General features: G+C 39.6%; 1 protein-coding gene across 35 annotated transcripts in view; it reads left to right on the top strand.

Moving 5' to 3' along the window:
- DLGAP2 (DLG associated protein 2) overlaps positions 1-22013 on the top strand; it is a 480112-nt gene that overhangs the window by 122595 nt on the left and 335504 nt on the right. For 6 of the 35 annotated variants that reach the window (XM_074581701.1, XM_074581688.1, XM_074581702.1 and 3 more), the window contains exon 1: positions 14111-14516. The exons of 26 other annotated variants lie outside the window; for them this stretch is intronic. The gene's annotated coding sequence lies outside the window, so the exon portion shown is untranslated. Of the gene's footprint in view, positions 1-14065; positions 14517-18449; positions 18465-22013 lie in introns of those variants that run through there. 3 more of the 35 variants (XM_074581675.1, XM_074581692.1, XM_074581704.1) reach the window with 3 other exon arrangements.

Below are 22013 nucleotides of genomic sequence, written 5' to 3'. Positions count from 1 at the left end.
TCCAAAGGCTGCACTTTGAAAGCTATTTCCAAATAAGTCTGTGCTACCCAGAAGTAACAGAAATATTTCATACCCTAGAAGGATTTTTTAAACATATTTATGTATTCCTTCCTTCACACGTTACCTGCAATGACATGCAAACATGATGTGTGCATGTGTGTATATACGTGTGTGTGTGCGTGTATATGATGGAATGTGAAAAAGCAAATACTTTATAGAAACGTCTACTTAAATGTCTGCCTGGAAATGCATGTGGTATGAGCTTTTTTAAGTAGCCACCTCCTGGTAGTACCTTCACTCAGATTCTCACCATTCCCATGTAGTGTTCTGTAAATACCCTGTGAGAATGACTAGCAGGGAGGATGATCTTGCATAACAGGCAGCTGACTAATTTAGACCAGGAACATTGATCTACAATGACTGAAATAGTCTCAGTCTTGTTCCGATTTCGACATTTGAAGTTTTGGGATTACACTCATGGATACTTCTGTAGTCCAGTCTCCGGAAGTCACTGGTCATATATTATATAATTTTCAGCTAGAGGGAGAAAGGGATAAACCATTCCAAATATCACAGACAGGGTAGGATTTTGTGTGTCATGTGTGTTCCTGACACATAGAGAGGGCCATGTGAAATTTTTGTAAATGGTCTCTACCCTATACCACTTCCTTAGCCGTATACCATAATAGACCACCTTCTACATCTTTCTGAGCGTGCTGCCTCGTCCTCCATACTTTATTCACCTTTCTGAGCACTGTACCTTGACCTAAGCTGTTCTTCTTTTTTATCCAGTTAGATTAATTCAGGTTTTCATAAAGAAACTGCCTCCAAAAAATTTATTGAAATAATAAAAGTCTGTTGTCCACCTCTCACCTTTATCTTCAGATTTAAACCACCCTAGTAAAGGCTGGGATTGTGGGGTATGTTTCAGGGCTACACTGATGGTGCCACTTCTGTGGCCACCTAGTGTGCACTGGTTTTTGAGACATTGATTTAAATCAGTGCCAGTCACTGCGAAGAGGCAGGACTTGCTCGAGGACTGGTCTGTTCTGGGTCTGAAGCCAAGGGATGAAGCTGAGCTTGCAAGGTGGGAATGTCTTTGAGCATAAGTGATTGCAAATCAGTAGAGTTGCTTGGAGGTCAGCTCTGGCGTTCTCATTTGATTGATACCCAACTCTTACCATAGGTGTATATACAGATTCAGTGCCATTGAGTAATATGGGAATGTATTTCCCAACAAATATGCGAGTCCACCGGGCTCTTTCTTTGCCACCATTGAGCTTGCTTTTCATCCATGCTCTTGCACTTCTGTTAGAAGAGACATTAAAAAACTTCAAATGCGCTATTATACATGTGCTACATAAATAGACATATGTCTTACATTCTTTGCTACTGTAAAAATATGACTCATCACTGCAACTAATTTTGTTTTGAATAACAGCAAACTGGATATGAATTCCTGAAGTAAGAAAAAGTCAGGGAAGAAATGGCTGTGTAGTTTGCTAGTTTTGTTTTAAGCAATGAATCACATAAAACCCCCAATGTTTCATGAAATATATGCCCATTAAAAAAAACCAAACAAACTTTGAACTGTAAAATTTGTTGCTTCTTCTTCTGTTTATTAAGCTTTGTATTCTTATTGCAAAAATGCATATCAAATGAGAAAAACACAGAAAAAGAATAGGTTAAGAAATGGGTAACCAGTTGTGCAATTAAATTTTATAGGAAAAGGAGCATTCATTTTTTCTTTTTTTCCCCCCAAATACGTCGTGCTTACAGTAATCGGCTTAGCAGTTTTAATCTTAAATTGGTTCACATTAACTGCTGATACCTAACTTGCAGAATGCATCACTATGAAAAAGGTAAACTTGTTTGAGTCAAAATTTTCTTCCTCACTAACAGACACCAGAAGAAAGTACTGGGTAAAATTTAGAACGCTATTGTATAATAAATGAGTAATCTGAGAAAATTTAATGCATAGACAACAGTCTCTCCTTGCTGTGCTGCTGTGCTGTTGCTCAGATACACAGCTTGTCTGAATCTAAATACATTGATTTATAAAAAGTGCATATTTGGTGATACACACCCCGCAAGCATGAACAAGTGAACAGGAAGAATAATATTGATGGAACTGGTTGCCTATTTGAAAAAGCCCTTGCAGGAGTACAGTAAGCTACAGTGGAGTTAAGTTTTTAAAATTACATTGTGATACATGTTTTGGTCTGTGACTGGGAGAAAAGCGAGTTCAGAGACATCTACTCAAAGGCTTTTTTGGATTCCTGATCAGTGCCGAAGAGGCACTCTTCTGTGAGAACAGCTTGGCACAGAGCCCACATCCCAGCAGTGGAGAGGATGAAGTTGGACTTGCGCAGCGTTTTTAAAGTGCGTGATTTGCTGCTCTCAGGATTGTCAAGCTTCTTAACAGTATTAGCATGTTGCTGGAGATATTTGTTAATCAATCGATAGAAAAGAATAGCTTCTTCTGTGTTCAGTAGAGAAAGCCTTTGCAACAGAAAGGATTATAAACATCCTGTTTGATAATCTCAGCATTTTCAAACATTTCTTAAACTTCATATTAACTACTGGTGCTCTGTTTGTTACTGAAGATAGATGTGTGGGAATATAGATCAGTGGGAAATACTTTGTCTGTCTGTTTCTTAGTGGTGGTAAGGAGTTCATGAACCCTTTGCCTTTGGGACCCATTCCCTTCAGCAGAATGAGAGTAGCTGTCAATCTGTGGCATTTTATGGAGGCCACAAGATCGGTCTCGCGGGCTTGGTGTTGGAGACCATTCCAACGAAGAGGCAGGCAGGTTTCGGGGAAAGCTTGGTTTTATTTTCAGCTGCTCAGACTTTGCAGAAGGTGAGGTGGCCGAGGCTTGAGTTTGGCCTCCCTGCTCCCGCTGGAAATCCCTGCTAAGGGGACGGCGGCTTGGAGCGCTATTTTGAGGATGTGCTGACCTGGGGGGAAATAAAAGGCATCAGGGTCGCAATTAGGCCATTTTAACAGTGGAGGGACTATTTCCCCTCTAGATGGAGCTGTGCACTTGTGTTACAGCAGAGGTGGCTACCAGCATAAAGACTACAGGTGAAATCTTCCTCCTGGAAGACCAGCCGGCAGAGCCCTGCGGCCAGCAGATGCCCGGCTCAAGGATGGCAGTGGGCAACAGTTACAGCCTCTCCGCTGCTTGTCTTACACATGTGGGTATGGCAGAATAGGCTGCAGGGAAGATTTCCCCGTTTATAGCAAAGACTTACCTCCCTGCTTCCACCTCTGGCTATTTTCTGGCAGGCTTTCTCTGCTCCCTCTTCTTGTACACCACTTGCAGCTCACTTTGTCTCTTAGCATCTTCCAGGCCCACAAAAGTTGCCATTTTCTTAGTATCTTCATTGTCTCCTTAAATCTATCTGCCAGCTGTGTTCTATATGATAATGGCTTTTTTATAGCTGTGTTTTCTTTATACTGTGTACTCAATTGCTGTGATTGCGAGTCTGCGCTGTATTTGTCTGTGCTTTGGGTAAAGTGAGGGCATATCTTCCATGTGCTTGTAGCTTTACTTGGAATGATTTCTAAAGCATAATTCATAGCTTTAGAGGTTATTTGATCCCTAACTTGGATTAATTTAATCTAAACAAGGTCTGTATTTGTCTTAAATGTTGTCCCATTATAAATTATCTTGTTTATGGGTCAAGATTCTCTGCCATATCTTGCGACGCTGCAGCTGAACCCCTCTGTAAAGCCACATTTAGGGCTGACTCCTCGGTTCCCAGGAAGCTGGGGCTGTGAATTTTCATTGCACTGGGTATATGTGTTCCCAGACAGGAGAAAATATGTTTCTGTGCCAACCAGCTTGTAACATATTTTAAGTAGCATGATGTGACTTACTTAATAGTTAGTATACAGAGGTCACTTTATTTTTTTGGCATTTCTCCCAGGAAAGAAGACAGGAGCACAAGGAAGTAGGCAAGAGTAACAGAAAACAGCTTAAAAGTCAGAGTAGCATTCTACCAATAAATATCAGCTTTTTGGTGTACTCTCCTTCCACAGTTACCCAGCTCCCACTAAACTGCTATTCTATTTTTGCTGAAACCTGGACACATATGCATTTAGTAAGACTTCATCAGAAGGAAAACCTTCTTCACATTCCCATTTGTGTTGAAAAATTTTCAGCGATGAATTGTTCAATACTATTCATACCACTTTCTATGACTTACGTAGATATTGATGACTTCTGTTGAAGGCATAAAGTGACATGTTTGTCCTTGAAGACTGGAGATTTCAGGTAGTGGATTAAACTATTTTAAACCAACAGCTGAGTCCTTTGAACTTCTGTGAAGTGCATTCCTCCTTGTGTTAGGTCCCTAGCTGCTCTGAATGGAAATTCTGCATGAAAAAGTGACCACCGCTGATGTGTTGTTTCATTTGACGTGTAATGCATTCACCAAAGTCTGTTAATGTGGAAATGAGGGATTACAGGAAAAGCTTTGTTTTTCAATAGGGTTAAGAAAGTAATGGTGTGACAGACAGTGTCGTTGGTTCTTAAGGGTTGGAAATGCGATCGGAATATCACCTACCAACTGAAAACTCAATATCGAGTGAAATTTGCATATCTATCTTTTAAGAAAGTGTTTATGATTCTGGGAAAGCTCTGTTTGTGACTTTTGGGGGCATTGTTTGAGTACTTGGGTCCGACAATGCTAGAAGAGATTAGGTGTAATTGGGTGTTGAGGGGACAGTGTATCCTCAGAGAGGATATACCCTTATTCCTCAGAGGCAGGAATAAGCCTCTGCCGACATTGCTTCTTTACAAGCTATAGCTGTAGTTCCCTCTAATTCCTGCTGAAGGTTTCAGGTGTTCTACCTGCAAGTCCTGTTCCCAGTGAGCGCTCTGCCCTTCCTGAAAAAGGGGGAAAAGGTGCTCGATGAAACCTTCTCAAAGGACCTCATTGAAGGTATGAAGAGTAATATTAAGGACTTTCACCTAAAGGGATCATCGGCAAAATCAGATACAGGGGAAATGAAGAGAAACAGCCAAACTGATAAAGACTGCATTGATCTGCCTCTGTCAGATATGTCACTGGGTGACTAAAGGCGATTAGCTGCGAGGAGGTATTGAGGTGAAGAGAGGAAGAATAGGTTACTTACACGTAGGAGGAGTGGCGATGGTGGTTCAGGCAGGTTTTCAAAATAACAGCTAGCAGGGAGCAAAATCACCTGGAGTGCTGAGAGGAACTTAAGTAGAAAGCTACCTGCAGTAGCAGAATAAAAGTAAGAAATGTTTTTTAGTGGCTGTCGAGGACACAGCCACTGGACACAGTTTTAAAGAACACTTTTATGGTATACTAAATGACAGTGAATTCAGGAAATAATATAAGGTCTAGCCAGTTTGACATTTATGTAAGAGTACTGAAAGGAAGAATCACGCTGATTACTGTAAGATAAAGCAAACAACAAAAAAAATAGTTCTACTTATAGCTATTTCTTATTACAACAGACAGGGAATCTAACCAGGGAAGACCAACTTTTAATTTTCTTAGAAGTAGGAAGATTTACAATAATACTAAGTGTATTTCATCTGACTTTGTCTTGCTAAATCCCCAGCCTGTGCTTCTCGCCTGGCATCCAGCACAGCCTTTTCTGGGTTTCGGCTTTGCACTACCCAAGAGCAGAGAGCTCTTTCGCACACGCTGCTGAAGCTGGGGTCTAACGAAGCATTGCCACTGCAAGGTTTCTACTGCAATAATCGTCCTTATACACAGATGTGTAATAATATGCCTCAGCTAAGAGTCTGAACTTAAAAAGATAAAAGCAACACAGCTAAAAGGCTCATAAACCAAAGAGATTATTATTTTTTTTGTGTCTGAATAATTTTGGTGCATTTGGTGAATTTTAATGCTTATGGAAATGAAAGATTTTATTGGAGGCAAAGCAAGTGTAGGCAGTAACCATAGTGACTTCTACACATATCAGCTTTGCCAGTGTGCTTCAGTTCTAGTCTGCAAAATCCCAGTTATCAAACATTTGTAGGTTCTTATTGGGCGATCACGGTGAAGGGTTGATGCAGGAGGGGTTATTGTCCTTTCATAAAAGACGAGACTCACAGCAACACAACAGTCTTTTGCCAAGTTTCTCGCTGAGGTCAAATCTAAATTATGAAAGCATCAAAGGTTGCCACTGTGAATATTAATGTTATTGCTGATGTTTTTCCTTTGCGTGCTGGCAGGGTTAAATAATCTATCAGTGATACCTACATTTTTGTCGTATCATTCTCTGGCCTTCGGCCACACTTAAAAGAAGAGCTAGTTGACAGATGTACTGCAATAGGCCTTTCTGAGCTATTGCTAGAGGATTTTACTTCTTCTTCTTTACCACTGTTAATAACTAGTCTTGCACACATTGTCCTTCTGCAAGAAAGATGAAACTTAATAGAAATAATCTCCTGAAAGAATATTTCTACTATTTTGTTTGCTATGTCAGAAATAACTTCACTATTTTTAGTAATCATGCTAAACTGTCCTTTCACTGCACATTTTAACTGCCACAGCTTATGCTAGAAGCCTCTGGATATACTGAAGCTAAAAAAAAATGACTTAAAAGTTGTAGTACGTGTCAGCGTGGGAACGTTATTTTGGCATGGGGGCAAGGTTGTCTGAAATGAAAAGGTTGGCTGATAGAGGAGGCAGAAGGTCTAATTGCCATTATATGAAATTATTGTATATTTGAGTATTGAATATTGCAATTTGAGTATCGTATAGAATTTCATGAAAGTATTCTGGGGTTTCTTTCATTACAAAACTGCTGTTTCCCCGTCCCATGTTGTGAATTATTGTTTGTTCAAACCAGGAAACATTAAATATATTTCAATTAGTTTCTAAAATAAAAGTCAGAGTCACTGATAAAATAGGCCTCGTAAGAATTGTGATAAGTCAACATACATTATTGATTATTTTGATGTGTGTAAATACATGCAGCTGTTTACCTTTATTATTTATTAAGTTATCATGTAAGATTGAAGAGAATTTGCATCAAAATGTATTTTTAATGCATATTGTGGCATCCAGCGTACCACAGTTCCTCCCATTACCACTCTACCATGATTTTATATCTAGCTCCGAGTTGGCACTAGGAAAAAGTCATTTAAGTACTATAGGCTTTTCCACCTTTGAAAAACTCACTGATGATATGCAGGTACTTTAGAGTTTGACTTTTCCTGTGTATAGGGGACAAAACCAGTACATTGTCAAACTGTTGCACATATTCAGTATGAAGTAGGGTCTCATAAGAGAAACCCTTCAAGTAGGGTTTGTAAAACAGATAGTAAGAAGCAGTTCTTGCTTTGAAGACCTCTCAATTTATTTAAACAAAACAAAAAGTCTTTGTTTTCCTGATTCTATTTCAAATGAATGTGCCAGGGCATGGATGTCTTTCTGAACTCAGTTTTCTTGAGATTTGTTATTCTGAGATGCTCAAAAACAGCAACGAAAAAAACTGAGCCCAGTATTTTTTTCCGTAAAAGATAAATCATTCCATCTCACTTAACTAATGTATTGATTGACTTTATCGAGTCCATAATAGTTCTGAGTTTATGAGCTGTGATGCCTGGAAATGGATTAGTGCCAGTGCCTATGATGAGAAATGGCCAGAAGACAACTGTTTTGTCTCAGGGCAACATTTGAGGTTACAGAACCTGACTTTGTTTCACCTTCAGAACAAAGTTTGTCATCTCTGATTACTGTTTATCAGACAGAACACGGACCCGAACATGATGTCAACCCCCAAAACATGTTTCGACTTGAAAAGGCCCAAACTCTGGTACTGCAGCTGATGCAGCGCAGCACACATTTGATATTGGGCTTACACAGTAGTCATATTTGCGTACCGGAGGTACAAAGCATAGATTATATGAAGCACAATTCTGTTTACACACCAAACAATCAAGATTGTGTTGCTATTATTAGCAAATACCCAAGAAATATTAGTGAGAACTTGTAGGCTGTCTGCTTCTCCTGGCTGTGACTTGGAGACAGTGCTGCCACTTGGAGCCTCACATGTGTGAGGTGCCTCCATTGGGCTCACCAGCCCCTGAGAAAGCCTTTGAGCTGTCTGCAGGTGCTGACGCACATCTCTTTTTTGCCCCCTTCCCCAGTTTATCTGCTTTTGCTTTTCCCTGACGCGTTCTCCTTGGTTTTTACACAAAGCCAGATCTCAAAGTCATAGTCTTCTTACTCCCTGGGCTAGGACCTCAGATCCTCCTTTCCTCTTCAAGCAGAAGTTCACCTTGTATTATAAGTGAAAAATTCCTTTTTCCAATTCTTTTGCTTTCTTTTTTTAAGAAATAAAAATAATTAAACTCAATACAGAGGTAAGTGCAGGAAATCTTATTGACCATTATTTCCAGGAATTGAGATGTAACAATTTAGCTGGGGTATTTTTGACTTCAAACTATGACTGGGTAAGGCTCAGCCAGAAGCTTGATCCTAGCGGTTTCAGTACTTCTCAATATCTTACTAATCTTAGTACCTGTGGCTGAGCATAAACGGTAGCAAGATTTTTGCAGTACATGTTTTGCCCGTGTTTGAATTCCCTAATACATAAAAGCAAACTGCTCTTGGTTATTTACAGTGCTGTGTGCAAACATGCAGGCATTTACCCCAGACATTTAAGATCTAAAACCTCAAAGCAAGGCATCCCAGTCTTTGCCACTGCTGTCCTCACCTCTCGTTATTGTCATTCATGGTCACTGAAGTCAAATGTGAAGTTGGAGGTTCTAGCTTCAGAGAAAAGGAATGTTTTCCTCCCTTACATGCAGCTGACATGAGCATGTCACAAGCCTGTAGTCCTGTTTCAGTGTTTTTCTCTGAAATGTTGCTACTGATCACATTTATAAACTGCTGAGACAATTGTACTAATTGAAAATATACTAGATTCTTCAGCTTTTCAAGTGAGAACAGATTTCTTGATGTGAGGATCTTCAGGTCCTTCCTCTTCATTATATTTTTTCCATAGTTTCTAGAATGACTTCTTTGAGCAGCATCTTCAGTTTTGTCATAAAGTCTACTGTTGATCTTTCAAAGACACCAGGAATGTCTAAAATCCAAAACTAGGTAGGAAAAGATTGTCTCACATCATTTTTACATCTACTTGAACTTAGAAAATTGGAAAGGAGAAGGGGAAGTCAAGGCAAGGGACACAGGATTGCAAGTGAAAAACCTGTGTTTGTCATGGGACATAGATCAGAAAACAAAAAGAAAGAAAGATAAAAGCCTGTTATTTATCACAAGTCACTGGTAACTATTTTTACTCAAACCAAGAAAGACTCAGAAAGTCTACACTGACATTCGCAGACCAGTGGTTTATGAGACAGTGTTACCTGAGAAAAATATTTGCAGATCTGGTAAAAATAATACCTCTGAAATAAAGTTTGCTAAAATTTAACAGTGCAAAGTTGAGGCACGTTTTAACTGCTGTAAGCTTACACATCGCCACAGGGAGAGCAGGTTTTTACTGTTTATTTTTCTTTTCCAATAATCATTTTGAGATACCAAGTTCTTGGGCATGTTCTGAAAATGCTACTGCAAAGAAAAGGCTGGAAGCTCTGAAAAGGAAGAAAGAAAGGGTAGGCTATGAAGAGCCTCTAAATTAAGACCTATGAAGACGTTGGTAAGAAGAAAAAAGTGAACTTTTTGAAGCAATCTCATTGTCTTTAAAAGAAGATATTAATGGCATGGGGTTTTTTTTTGTGTTATTGGTATATGATCTTTCAGGATTGTCTTTCTCTTTGTTGTTATTATTGCCATTCTTCAACACTTGCATTGAAGACAGAAGTTTTTGCGGTCTTGCCTCCAAATGAGCAAGGGATTGTTGTTCACAAAGCTGTCCTGCTCACAGATCTTCCGCCTCGGTAATATCAGAATATAAAGAATTTCTGACATCCTAACCTGCAAGAACCCTCTTTTTTCATGTCACAGGTTTAGGACCATACCATAGCTTTACTGGTCAATGTTAGGATCGTTTTATAGCTTTAATCTTCAATGAAGAAAACTATCTCTGTAAATCACCTGTCTGCCAATGGGAATGTTTTGTCACAATAGCTATAATTTATAGAGAATCCTGATCTGAAATGCTCTAAGAATTAGATTTATAGGCTACAAGGGTGAAGCCTGCCAACCATCTGACCTTTGGCTCTTTCTACCAGGCATCCTACAGTATTGAGGTCTATGGTAGAAGAGAGTATTTAGTTACTGCTTATATTAAACAGTATTTTGCTCAAACTTTTGGGCCATGAATGTTTCAACACAGCTTCCTTTCAAAGCGGTGGGGAGTTTCACTGAAAAGAGAATGACTTATAAAGTGCACAGTTTCAAAGGCAGAGTGACATCAGACGTAACTTTTTATTAATTTCTACCAATCTCTCAAACAATGGTGATTTATTTGGGAGGGTCACTAGATGCAAACCATGGTCGTCCCTTATCGATCAACAATTGGGCTAACCAGGCTTTGAAAAACAGAGCAAACCCCCCCTTAAAAATTTTAAACATTTCTGCTCTCAATTATTTTAATTTTGATATGGAAATGGAAATTATGTGTTTTCCCATCAGAACATGTCACTTTTTATTTGGTAGATTTTTTTTTACACCTGTATTCCTAATGGAGTGTGAAATTAAAATGAACATTCATGTTTTCTTTGTGAAGCTGGTGGTAAAGAAATGAGCTTATGAACAGGGCTTTTTCCTGATTGTTTTGGCCATAGAGTAATAATTTATTGTGATTATTACTCTTAAGAATGTATTTAGGTATGATATTGGCAATAGATATTTCTAGCTTTTTGTTTGGTAATAGGATTTTGGCAAGTAATTAAAAACTGCAGATTATTCTTCATCATCATCATTATATTATGACAAATTACTTTTGGCCTTATGAGGCTGAAATCCCCCTTTGGAGTTTTCCATGGTCTTGTTGAAAAGCAATAGTGATGAATCTCAAAGGGATTTAAGGAAGAATCTTCGCCTAAGTAGAGCAATGTGATGCATCTGGTAGTAATGTCTGTGCAATATGTCCTATCAGTTAGGTTCAGCTCCTCAAGAGATTTTAGACATGAGTAGACCTGGATAAATGAAGCAGTTCCATCTCTAAAGAGGCTATCTACTAAAATATCAGTAGGTACTTTAGAACATCTTTCCGTCTCCGACCTTTCAGAATGGAGTTTCAATAATCCACTGGTGTTTTATGATTTAGGTTTCAATTCTAATTAGTGGAACGTCTAGACATTTTAAAGAAGATCTAGTCTGCAGTCTCCGCCCAGGAAGGTGCAGGTTTATAGTCTGCTCCTAATGCCTGGAGAGATTTAGTTTCCAAGTATGCTAGAAAGAATAAGCTCAACAGAAGGAAGACTAGTAGGCATTTCAAAGATGGTCTAAGGACGTTTACACTTATTTGTTAGGGTATCAGGGTTTTTTTAATGATCTCAAATGTAAAGCAAAGACATTAAGATGGGTAGAATATTCTGTTGTGTGGTCTGCAGTTTTGTCAGATGCCTACTGTTTGTTTGCTTAACATTAGATGTTGTGGCCTATGACAATCTCCTCTGCACCAAATACAACAGTTTTCCTTTCACTGGAGTGACTCATCCTCTCAGTACAATCCTTCAGGCCATTCCTGAGACAGTAATGCATTTGGGGTATTTTCTCACAGTATAGCCCTACACAAATGGCAACCGTTTGGGAATGATGGTCCATTCCCTTTACCACTATCTCTTATAAAGCCTAGGGGCCTTTAAGCAAAGATCAGAACCATCAGGGCATCTTCCACTGGACCGTGTTTAACATCCACCTCTGCATAGGAAAGCTGTGCTCTAAGCTCATGGCTGTGTGCTTGGTAAGCTCAAAACTAGGTTAAGGAAGAGTGGTGACATTCTTTGGTTCAGATGCTGAAAAATACACTGTTTTAAGAAAATGCACGCTTTCCTACTATGTCCTGGAACAGCCCTAGAAGACTTTGTACATTATCAAGAAAATCTGACATTTGGTGTTTCCCAAGGCAGGACTGAATTTGATGGAGCAGTGATGAATATTCTTTTTAGCTATTTTCTGCCTTTCTTTATCCTCATTCCCATTTCATCATCTTTTATCTAGCCAAGAGAGAAACTTCTGGACCATCAATCTCAGTTACACTCACACACGCTTCCACTTTCTAACTGTTTCTTGTGTTATCTTTATCTTTATCTTTTGTCATGGAAACACATGGAAAATATTTATGCCATCTGGACAGACAGAGAATATGCTTTTCTGCTTCCACCCAGTACTGAAATGAAGGGGTTACGATCCCCAGAGTCGAAGCTGTGCTTATGTCTTTGCCGAGACAGCATATCTAGGGAGATCAGCTAGTGTTATCTTGAAGATGAGCACGGGAGGGAGGGAGGGAGAAGGAAAGCACCTGCTCATGTCTAAACGGCTATTCAGTGCTCTGAAATGGTTTTCTCCATTGTTTTCGATCTCTGAGGAGGGATTTCTTTGCTTTAGGGTGCCTTTAGAAAGCCCATTGGCTTTTCTGCTTTGACAGCATAGCTGCATCTTGGAGCCACGGATGCTGGGCTCAAATTTTGCCATCACCCCATCTAGACGTGATGTGAGTCCCTGTGGTAGTAGTCAGCTCTAAGAGAGCTGCTTTTATAATTAATATTTGCGCTGCTTGCCTTTGGGACCCCCGCTATGTGTAAGACAGCAGTTTAGTGAAGGGTGGTCCCTGCCCCAAAGATGCTATGAAGGAAATGCAAGATATAACAAGGGTCGTCTACAATGAGGCGCCTGGGTTTTGAGACGTGGACTCTGTTGTGAGGGAACTACATCAGTGCAAATGTATATAAAATACTCTCATTTTTTGTGCTTTTAAACTTCAAAGTTTTCTACCCCAAAACCCCAGCTTGACTGGCGTTCTGGTGAACTTTGTCCAAACACCAATGTGGGTGGATCCTAACGTTATGCTTTTCTGTCTGTGTATTCAGAAGTTGTTTAGATGCGGCTCAGTCTGTTCAAAGCAGGACTATGTAAACCAAGTTTTGTGGAGATTCTGTTGAAAAATGCCCTCAGGTCATTTTTTGAAACTGGGGACCTTCTTTTGAAGTTCTTACCAACTTCTGCCAGGGAAAATATTAAATAAAAAGTTCTTAAGCAATTTGCTTTAGCCGCTAGGCACAACCGAGTCCCCCGGGGAAAGGGTGGGGAAGCGAGTGAACCCTCTATCACCTTTAACTCTCCTCAGATCTCTATGTGTTAAAGCCGGCAGATGGAAACCAATTTCAGCTGACTGTGAGCATCGTAACATTTCCCAAATATGTATGTTTAATGGAATGATATTCCTTAAGAAAACACTCATCTGAGAAATGAAATCAGTGCAGCTAGGGCATGAAGCAAACCAGTGTAGCAGACTGGATTTTAAACAGTCTAAGGATATTTTCTTACAGAGTTCATATTCCAAGCTACTGTGACAAGCAGTTGCTAATTCTAAAAATATTCAGTAAGAGTGGGCTAATTTGTGCATCATTGAAGCACTGGTCCTTTTTGCTGTCAGTGTATATTTTGCATTTGCAAGAAAAGAGGATATACAGTCTTTATTATTTGCTAAAAAGAAACTGACAGCTACACTTCTTAACTGAGCGTGATTTTGTTCGTACCTACCAGTATCCTTGGGAGGGCAGAAAGCATTTGAAAAGGTGCCGCTGCTGTGTGGGTATGTTTTATTTGCCTTTACTACCTATCTGGGATTTTTTTTTCTTTCCAGTTTTAGGTGATTTTTTTAAAAATGAGCTCCACCAGACAGGTTTAATGCTTCTCTTGATTTTCAGCCTTTTAGATGATTATGCAGGATTCATGCTATCACATCAGCAGAAGCTGCTGTAGATTGATGGGACCCCATCAACCACCCTGCCCACTCAATATTATAAAGATTTGTGTCGTCAGTGGTCATGACGTTTGGTAGGAAGTTGCCCATTTATGGATACTAGAGCAAATGATATCATCACAATAGGTGGCTCCTGTCTAAATAGGATCATTTGTGAAATGAGATTACAGGCATTTATCTGGGAAACAGGAGACAGAGGCACCTGCTTTATGTAATTGATATCCTGGGGAATTATTGTGTACAATAATCAAGAAAAATCTTCATTTCTAATTCTATTATGTGGGAAAAAAAAAAGCTCTTTTTTCTGCCTGCATAAAACAAACCCCACTTCCACATGGAATAAGCTCCAGACCATGTTTTCTATTATGCTTGAATATATGGGACATGCATTGCAATCCTATGCTTGCCACACTGCTGCAGTATACTTGTTTTGCAGAGCTCTGTAGCAGGCTAGTCAAAGCTGTGACTAACCAGACCCTTGGATACATACTCAAATCTCTGGCCTTGATTTTTACAATGCATTTGATTTGTTCATTGATGGTATATTTTTTCTGATTTGTGAGAAGCTTCATGCTCTGTGTTTGGATGCTGACTGCAATACAGCAATAGTCTTTGATACGGTAAGTCAAAGATGACTCATTTCTTACTCTTGTGCCTTCAATTTATACTTTCTACAACACCATCTCATCAGGTAGAAAATTATGTGTTAATTAAGGTTGAAGTAGTTAATTTTCAACAGATGCTCTTCCCTTCCCTCCCCCCAGTACTTTGCACCATGGTTTTTTTTTTTTCCTCCTCATGAAAGCAATAGGTTTGAACTGTCTTTAAGTAAAATGCTTTTGCTTTGTTATTTTTAATAATATTGCCAACATTTTGTCCTATTCCTTAATTTCAGCAATAGAAAAGAAAATAGATCACACACACAGATTTGGAACTTAACATGTGATGCTAGAATACGATAAGTTCAGTTCAATATTAACCTTTATTACAACAAACGTAATTGGAAAGGCAAGAATCTTTTCGGGGATTTATACTTCAGATGAAGCAGAAGGTTTCAGTTTTCATTTGAGTATTAATACAGGCAGATACGTCCAGTTACAAGAGCCTTTATTTTATGTGAAAGCAGCGGAGAGAAAATGCCTTACAAAAAGACAGTTTTCTTTGTAATGCAGCGTGCAGAAGAAGATTCAGTAGTACCCCTTATCAAGTGCACTACAGGAGATAAGAGCAAAAAACCCCACATATTTGCTGCACAGCGATAGGAGCCTTTCCGTTATAGCAATGTTGCTAACAAAAATGCTGTTGAACAGAAATATTCCTGAAAGAGCTTTAAAAAAGTGCTGCGATCACACGCATCGTACCCAGCCTTTCAGATAGCTAACATTAATTGTACAGCAAGGGTTAAGATTTGAGATAAGAATTTTTGAGAGAAACCTACCTTTAAGCAGAGGTCTGGAGGATCACTGGGTTACTGGGTCTCCTTTAGTAAGATTCATTCAATCCTGGTTTTACAATTGGCAACTTTGCAGCAAGTGGACAGTGTTGAGATTGCTTGAAATGTTTGGGTATGGGAAGTATTCTCTGTTTGTATTTTTTTTTTCCCCTCCCATGTCTTAAACTTTTCAACAGTAGAGTTTTGTGGCTTTTTTTCCCCCATGAGTATTAGTCCTTCTAGTTTTGGATATGCCTATCAAAAAAATCAATACATTTTTATTTGCCAGTATAGGTCTCTGGTGTTCAAGTAAAATAGCTCACTCCTTAAAAGTTTAAATAGAAACAAAGCCAAAAAGGAAAAAAAAGTGAGGTCTGTATGAAATAAGAACAAAGGTACAGTCTGGCTGTCATCAAGTCACAAGTTGTAATTACTGTTGCTTTTTCCCCTCTGTGGAGAAGTTTGAAGGTTTGATTTCTGTAGTACCAATGTGATAATTCCACAGGCATGCATTAATATCAGCTCCAGCATTTGCTCATAATTAGTTCATGGATCCATATCTGTCATGTTTCCCTGTCATTTCAGACAGCCTACATCCTTTTTATTTAGCAACAAGTGATCCACATGATCATGTAGTGCCCAGGCCAGTGCGTTTTAAAATGTATCTACTGAAATGTGAAAACAGTTAAACAATATTTAACGGGTGTTTAAAATCTGTGCGTTTAGCAAAGTTGGTGACTACTGGCATCCTTTTTTGAATGAAACATGCTATTTTAAAATGCTAGAAGGCAGGTGAAGGTACCCCAGCACAAGAGCATATCAAACAGCAGCACTCTGCCTGGCATTATCCTTTGCTTTTGCAAAACCCCCACAGAATAAAGGCTATTTTGTTCTAATCATTGCATAATTAGATCTGCTTAAGATGTTTCATGGAAGTTATTTCACTGTAAATGTCTCTTAAAGTGATCTAGAAAAATGAAGACATTTCCCCAGATTTCCTTTACGCATGTTAAGGAAAAGCTGAAGGGAAGTGGCATATACTGAATATAGAGGCCAAATTACATACTCTGTAATTCAGGGGTACAACTGTTGGGTAGTTTAGCTGATCAAATTTCAAATATTGAGTGGTTTGCAGGGTGCATCTTTTAGAGAATAAGCATAAAGAAATGCGTGTGTAGTCACTGCTTTTCGCAGTCCACCTACTATTTTGAAATGCTATTTTCAAACAAATTGCATTAATAATTTTCCACCAGTTTTGCATCTCATAATTTCCCACTGAAGGAAAGCATATTTGGCAGCAGCTTTTCAAAAATAATAAAATAGTTTAAAATTAATAGGAAATATAATCAACATAATTGGAGTAATAAGCACGCTGAAGGGCATATAAATATAAGCATTCCAACCATTATGTTTAAAACAGTATATACAGTTCTTAAATAAATTTAACAACAGTAGAGAATGAGGACTGACCATAGCACAGTGCAGACCATGTTCCACTTTTGCTTTATCTAATAAGTTTTTAAGTTTTATACCCAGGGGTCATACAACTCTGTGACATAGGTTACGTCATATTAGTTAGGCTCCATAATTTTTCCTTATTATTTTTTGCATTCTATTATTGCAGATATGTTAGAAATCTTAGCCATATTTTTTGAAAACTTTTTGGTCTATTTTCTTGGAATTTTTATTCTTAGATACTTAATTTTATGCTCTTAATTATCTCGTTGCAATAACTTTATATAGTTAATCACTTGGTTCTATTTTTGAGGAGAAAGCCTTGAATTTGAGCTGGAGTACCTCGGGGAAAATCACAAATAACTGGACTTCTGTACATTCAAGTTTCATGAGTGTAGTATAAATGAGACCAGATAGATGTCTCTGATGTGAATGTACAGGGAGTTAAGTGTGTACACAAAGGAAAGAATATGGGATCCACATTTCCGTGTTTCCTAGTTGCTATCAAAAATAAAATCCTAATAAATTATTCTGGACTAGTAAGGAAAATGAGCTGGCTTTTTACACTCATTTTAAAAGCAAGTTCTGTTCGCTGATAAGAGTTCAGTATAGCACAGGCTCTGTGTGTGCCAGCTTCATTTTCTTTGAATACCACAGGCAATATATTTTTTCCATTTTTCCTTTTTATATATACTTCAAAAATTCTGCCCAAGGTCAGTGCAAAGGGCTGGAGTATGTATGAAAGCACACAGCCTTGACTGGAGACCCCATGGCTGAATCAAATTGAATTGCTTTTAGTTTCTCATTGTGTAATATAAAATATTCATACCTGCAACAGTGAAAGGTTTGCATGGATTGGTCCAATACGAATTATATGTCATATAATTTAATTGTCTTTGCCAGATGCTCTTGCAAAATTGATATTAAAGCCTGAAAATCATGCAGGACAGTGTGAATGCCAGCAAAGCATACAGAAAGCAGCAAAGCAGTTCTGCTTAGCAAGCTATTAATCCCTCTTAGCAGTGCATTACCAAGGTACAAATAGGGTAACAAGTCTGTTACTGTCAGACAACCCGCACAGTAGAGCATTTAGTGATACATAGGGAAAACCACATAGTAGTTCATAGATTTCTTTTACTGAAGGAAAGTGAAACTGCATCATAGTCACCATTAATATCTTAAGAGAATCAGCGTGGAATTAATAAATGTTACTGCAGCGTTTGTGGTAGCAATAATTAGTTGCAGTATCAAAGTCAAAGATTTAAAGGTGACCATTGCCCATCACGGGAAAGCGAGAAAGAGATCCAAAGCAGAAAATCACTTAAGGATCATGCGTGTCCATGCAATTTCTGAGAAAGACATTTTTTGTTACCAGGTTCAAGTTTTAGCTGATCTGTATAGTAATGTGTTGTGGAAACAGTCATGTGTTGTCTGTCCTCCCAGTTCTTACCACTCTATCTGTCTTTTGATGCGAGAGCAACAACATCCCTTATAAATTTCAGTTCATTTTCTAGGTGACCTGCCATCATCAAATCCTTGGTATCTAGGGCTTGAACACTCTTCTGCTGAAGCTGATGGCAAAACACTTACTGGCTTAACTGGGATCATGATAAGGGCAACCCACCATTTAATAATCCAGGCCAGAAGGATATCAGGCTGCTTTTTCACTTGTCAGCTCCAGGTACCGTTCTTGCAGGCAAGAAATCTCGCAAGAGTTGGTGAAGAGGAAGAGCTCTTCCAGACCTCGTGTGCTTTACCCGCCAAGAGAGGAGGGGCGAGGGCAGGCCAGGCATGTCGAGATAAACGTTGCCGTAACAGAGAGCAGACGATGGGGTGGCTGGGGAGCCTGTGGCTTCGGGGAGCTGGCGTGCAGGGCTCCCCGAGGCTGCGCGGCCAGGGAGCAGCATGCCTTTCTGTAGCACCCTGCCCCTGCTGCCAGGGCCCCGCTGGAGCCCTGCCCTTTGAAGGCCGAGGATCAAACAGGAAAACGGGTTGTGGTGATTAAAGGCGTTAATTCAGCACACAGCCACTGTAACTCCCTCGCTGTGGCGTCTCCTCTGCATGATGACAAGGAAACCTGAACAGAGATAGTTCATCCCCTATAGAAATTTTGCTGCAGGGTTGGAGGGTGCAGTGAGCTCGGCATCGCTTTGAGGAGCGAGGGCAGTTCAGGTGGTCTTGGTTTTGGGGGAATCAGGCTTTTCATGGGGGGTGCTTGTTCTCAGAAAGCCCTTCTTTGTGATGGCTCCCTCCTTTTAGAGACGAGGCCTGGGTTAAACACCCCCGAGCCTCACATCCCTCGCTGTTCACATCAGCTGCGTGGCTAGGGGAGGACACAGAATCCGGGGGCTGTTCTATACATTTGTCCAGAGGTGATTTTTTAATCCCAGTTTTCTTCTTGAATTTTCAGAGCTATAAATTTTATCAATATCTCTAAGTTGGGGTATTGTCATTGCGACAATCATTCTCGCATCTGATTTATTTTACTTCCCCCTGCCCAACTGCTGGTAGAAGTAATAGACAAGAACTAAAAGAAATTAAAGGCATATTTTTTCTGTTCACGCGGTGTGTTTGACAGCATTTTGTATCTATTCAGCCTCACTGTTTCCTCAGTGCAATCATTTGGCTTCTTCCCATTTGTGCAGCTAAAAGGAGAAAACATCTTAAACCGAGAGGAATAATACTGTAATGTCATAAAGATTGGCAGGCTAAGTAGCTGAATCTCATAGGGACTCTCGATTTTATTGATTATATGGAGTCAGTGGTATTTTTCTTATAAATATGTAGTCTGTATACATCTTGATAGACTTAATAAAAGCTTAAATTATACCTTACAATTAGACAATTAATTTGCGCTGTTGCTCTGAACTGCCTTCTAAGCATTTATCTCCCCCATATTTTAACTGCAGTTGTGGCACCATTTCATTATTCCTTCAGCAGATCTATCTGAAGAGGTTCACATCCTACCCACAGACACTTGTTCTTTCCCTCTCCCTGCCCCAGATGCGCCCAGTTGTGCTGACTTGGCTCTTTCAGTGGCCACTTTCCAAACCACAGCTTTGGTGAGATTGGCCTTTTCAAAAACACGCAGAGACAAGCTAAACAGGCCTCTTTTTTTTTTTTTTTCAATCTTTTCTTTTTTTGTGTGCGTGTATGCATAGTTCCATTTTCTTTGAACGTACCGTTTCACAGTCCCATTTTAAAGCACACCGAGTAACTCGTTCATTAGCACGACTTGGGGCTTTTGAGCTTGATATAGGAAAAGATGTGGAACTAGGAGCAAGACTAACTTCCAGTAAAAGCCTCCTACATCAGATCTACAGCCAAAGAAATATTAACAAGCTTGATAAGTTTACCTGATCTAAATGTTGGATTTCTAAAATAGATTGAAGTATTAACAAATTAATAACCTCTTGTGAGGGAAGAAGTATCTGCAAGATTTTTGCAACCAATTTTGATACAGTGTTTCTCTTCAAAATTACTGCAGAAGAGAATGGCTCAGTTATCGGTATAATTTCCATTCTGGCAGCACCTATAAAGCAAATGAATGATGAGGGCTTCATGGAACTAAGCACTGTCTGAGTAAGACCTTTTTTTTATAGCAGGACACAAAGGTGAACCCCTGACGTTTGCGTCCACAGTGCACCTGTCAAAATTGGTTCAACACAATGATGAAACAGATAAAATCCAAATTTGGGGATGGTGAGCTAACAATATCAGCAAACCTACTTAAATATACATTTTTTTTTTTGAGGTAATAAGTGGTAGAGAAGTTGTATGGCTTAGGACACTTTTCAGCAGTAGGATGCAGTAGTGTTGTGCAGACTTCTGGGTGTTCTTCAGGCTTCCTGCGCGGGCTCCACGGGAAGGCAGTTCCATGGCCATGCTCTAAAATCCTATAGATTTTGGTGCAGTTCAGACCTTCGTGGAGCTTCAGGGAAGACAATTTGCATGGTTCTTACTATACACATGTCAATATTAGCATTGTGTCTTAGAATGCAACGGTGCCTTATAATGCAGGCAGTAGCAGTGACAGTTTGGGTGCACTCTAGATGAAAATGAGTGTGAGCTTCCCCTTGTTTTAGTGGGCTCTGGGATAAGGCCCTGTGGGAAAAGGGAAATGCTTTCTAACATGGGAAACTCCCTTTTTCCGCGACTGTGCACATCATCTCAGCCTTTTGTGTTTGGTCTCCCTTGAAGCTAGTTGTAGTACTGCTTTGATGGATCCCTCATGTGCCTGTTGTGCGGTGAGTGCCTGCTTCTTATCATTCTCTTGGTATTCTCAGATAGGACAACGCTGTCTAGACATTAACTGCTTTGTATTAAACCCCTCAGTGTCTGATCTGAGCACGGGGGTTTATGGATACGTCTGTGCTTCAGTAGGCAAAACCAGATATATAGTTATTATAATGTAATCTTGAGATTCACTTCTGATTTCTCTTGTTCTCCTAGGATCTCATGTCTCCTATACAGGAATGCTGTTATGTGTGAGCAGAGGCAGGCAGCGTTCATATGCATAAACACACACACACACACATACTTTGAGTTACGGAGGCTGAAAGAGCAGTGTGTGCCTCCTCCGAGATACTGCCAGATAGCACGGGCCGCAAAAGCCAGGGAGGATGCTGAAAGCCACCCGGTGCCTTCCCTCACTCAGCTCATTGCCCCGCTGTGTGGCCACACACACAGTGTGATCAGCAAAGGGTGTCCAAGCCTGACACGGGAGCTCTAGCGATGGACGCACATTCTGGCCCTAACTCTTTTAGATGTGGGTACGCAGTTCTCAGATAAGCCTTTTCAGTAACCATTTACATTTTAAATAACCAAATCAGTAAAAAGTGGATTTTGGACAAATAGCCATTGTATAGTGTTGGGATTCTGAAGTGAATAAGACTGTTGATAAGTAAACTTAAAATTTCCACTCTTAATTTATACACCAATAATTAACAGTCTCCCTCAAACTCTCACGCAGGTCTGCAGTTTAACCAGTTCATAAATACTCCAGTCTTCCCTGAAGAGTTTCATGCAATGACACTGTTTATTCTGATCTTCGCAAGCCAGGCCCCTGAGGGACCAATACGTGATTTTTCAGAAAAGTAACAAAACAGTCCAGCGGGCTTTTTGCCAGATTAATCCCTCCGATTTAGGTATTTTTAATTCATTTATATGCTCATGCCATGAACAGCAGATAATACAATGATAAATTACTACCTGGATATTCGAGAAAAAA

The sequence above is a fragment of the Larus michahellis genome, chromosome 3 (assembly GCF_964199755.1).
Source record: "Larus michahellis chromosome 3, bLarMic1.1, whole genome shotgun sequence".
Classification (NCBI taxonomy): domain Eukaryota; kingdom Metazoa; phylum Chordata; class Aves; order Charadriiformes; family Laridae; genus Larus; species Larus michahellis.
Note: the sequence above shows the minus strand (reverse complement) of the source record. Positions and strands in the feature narration are given on the sequence as shown.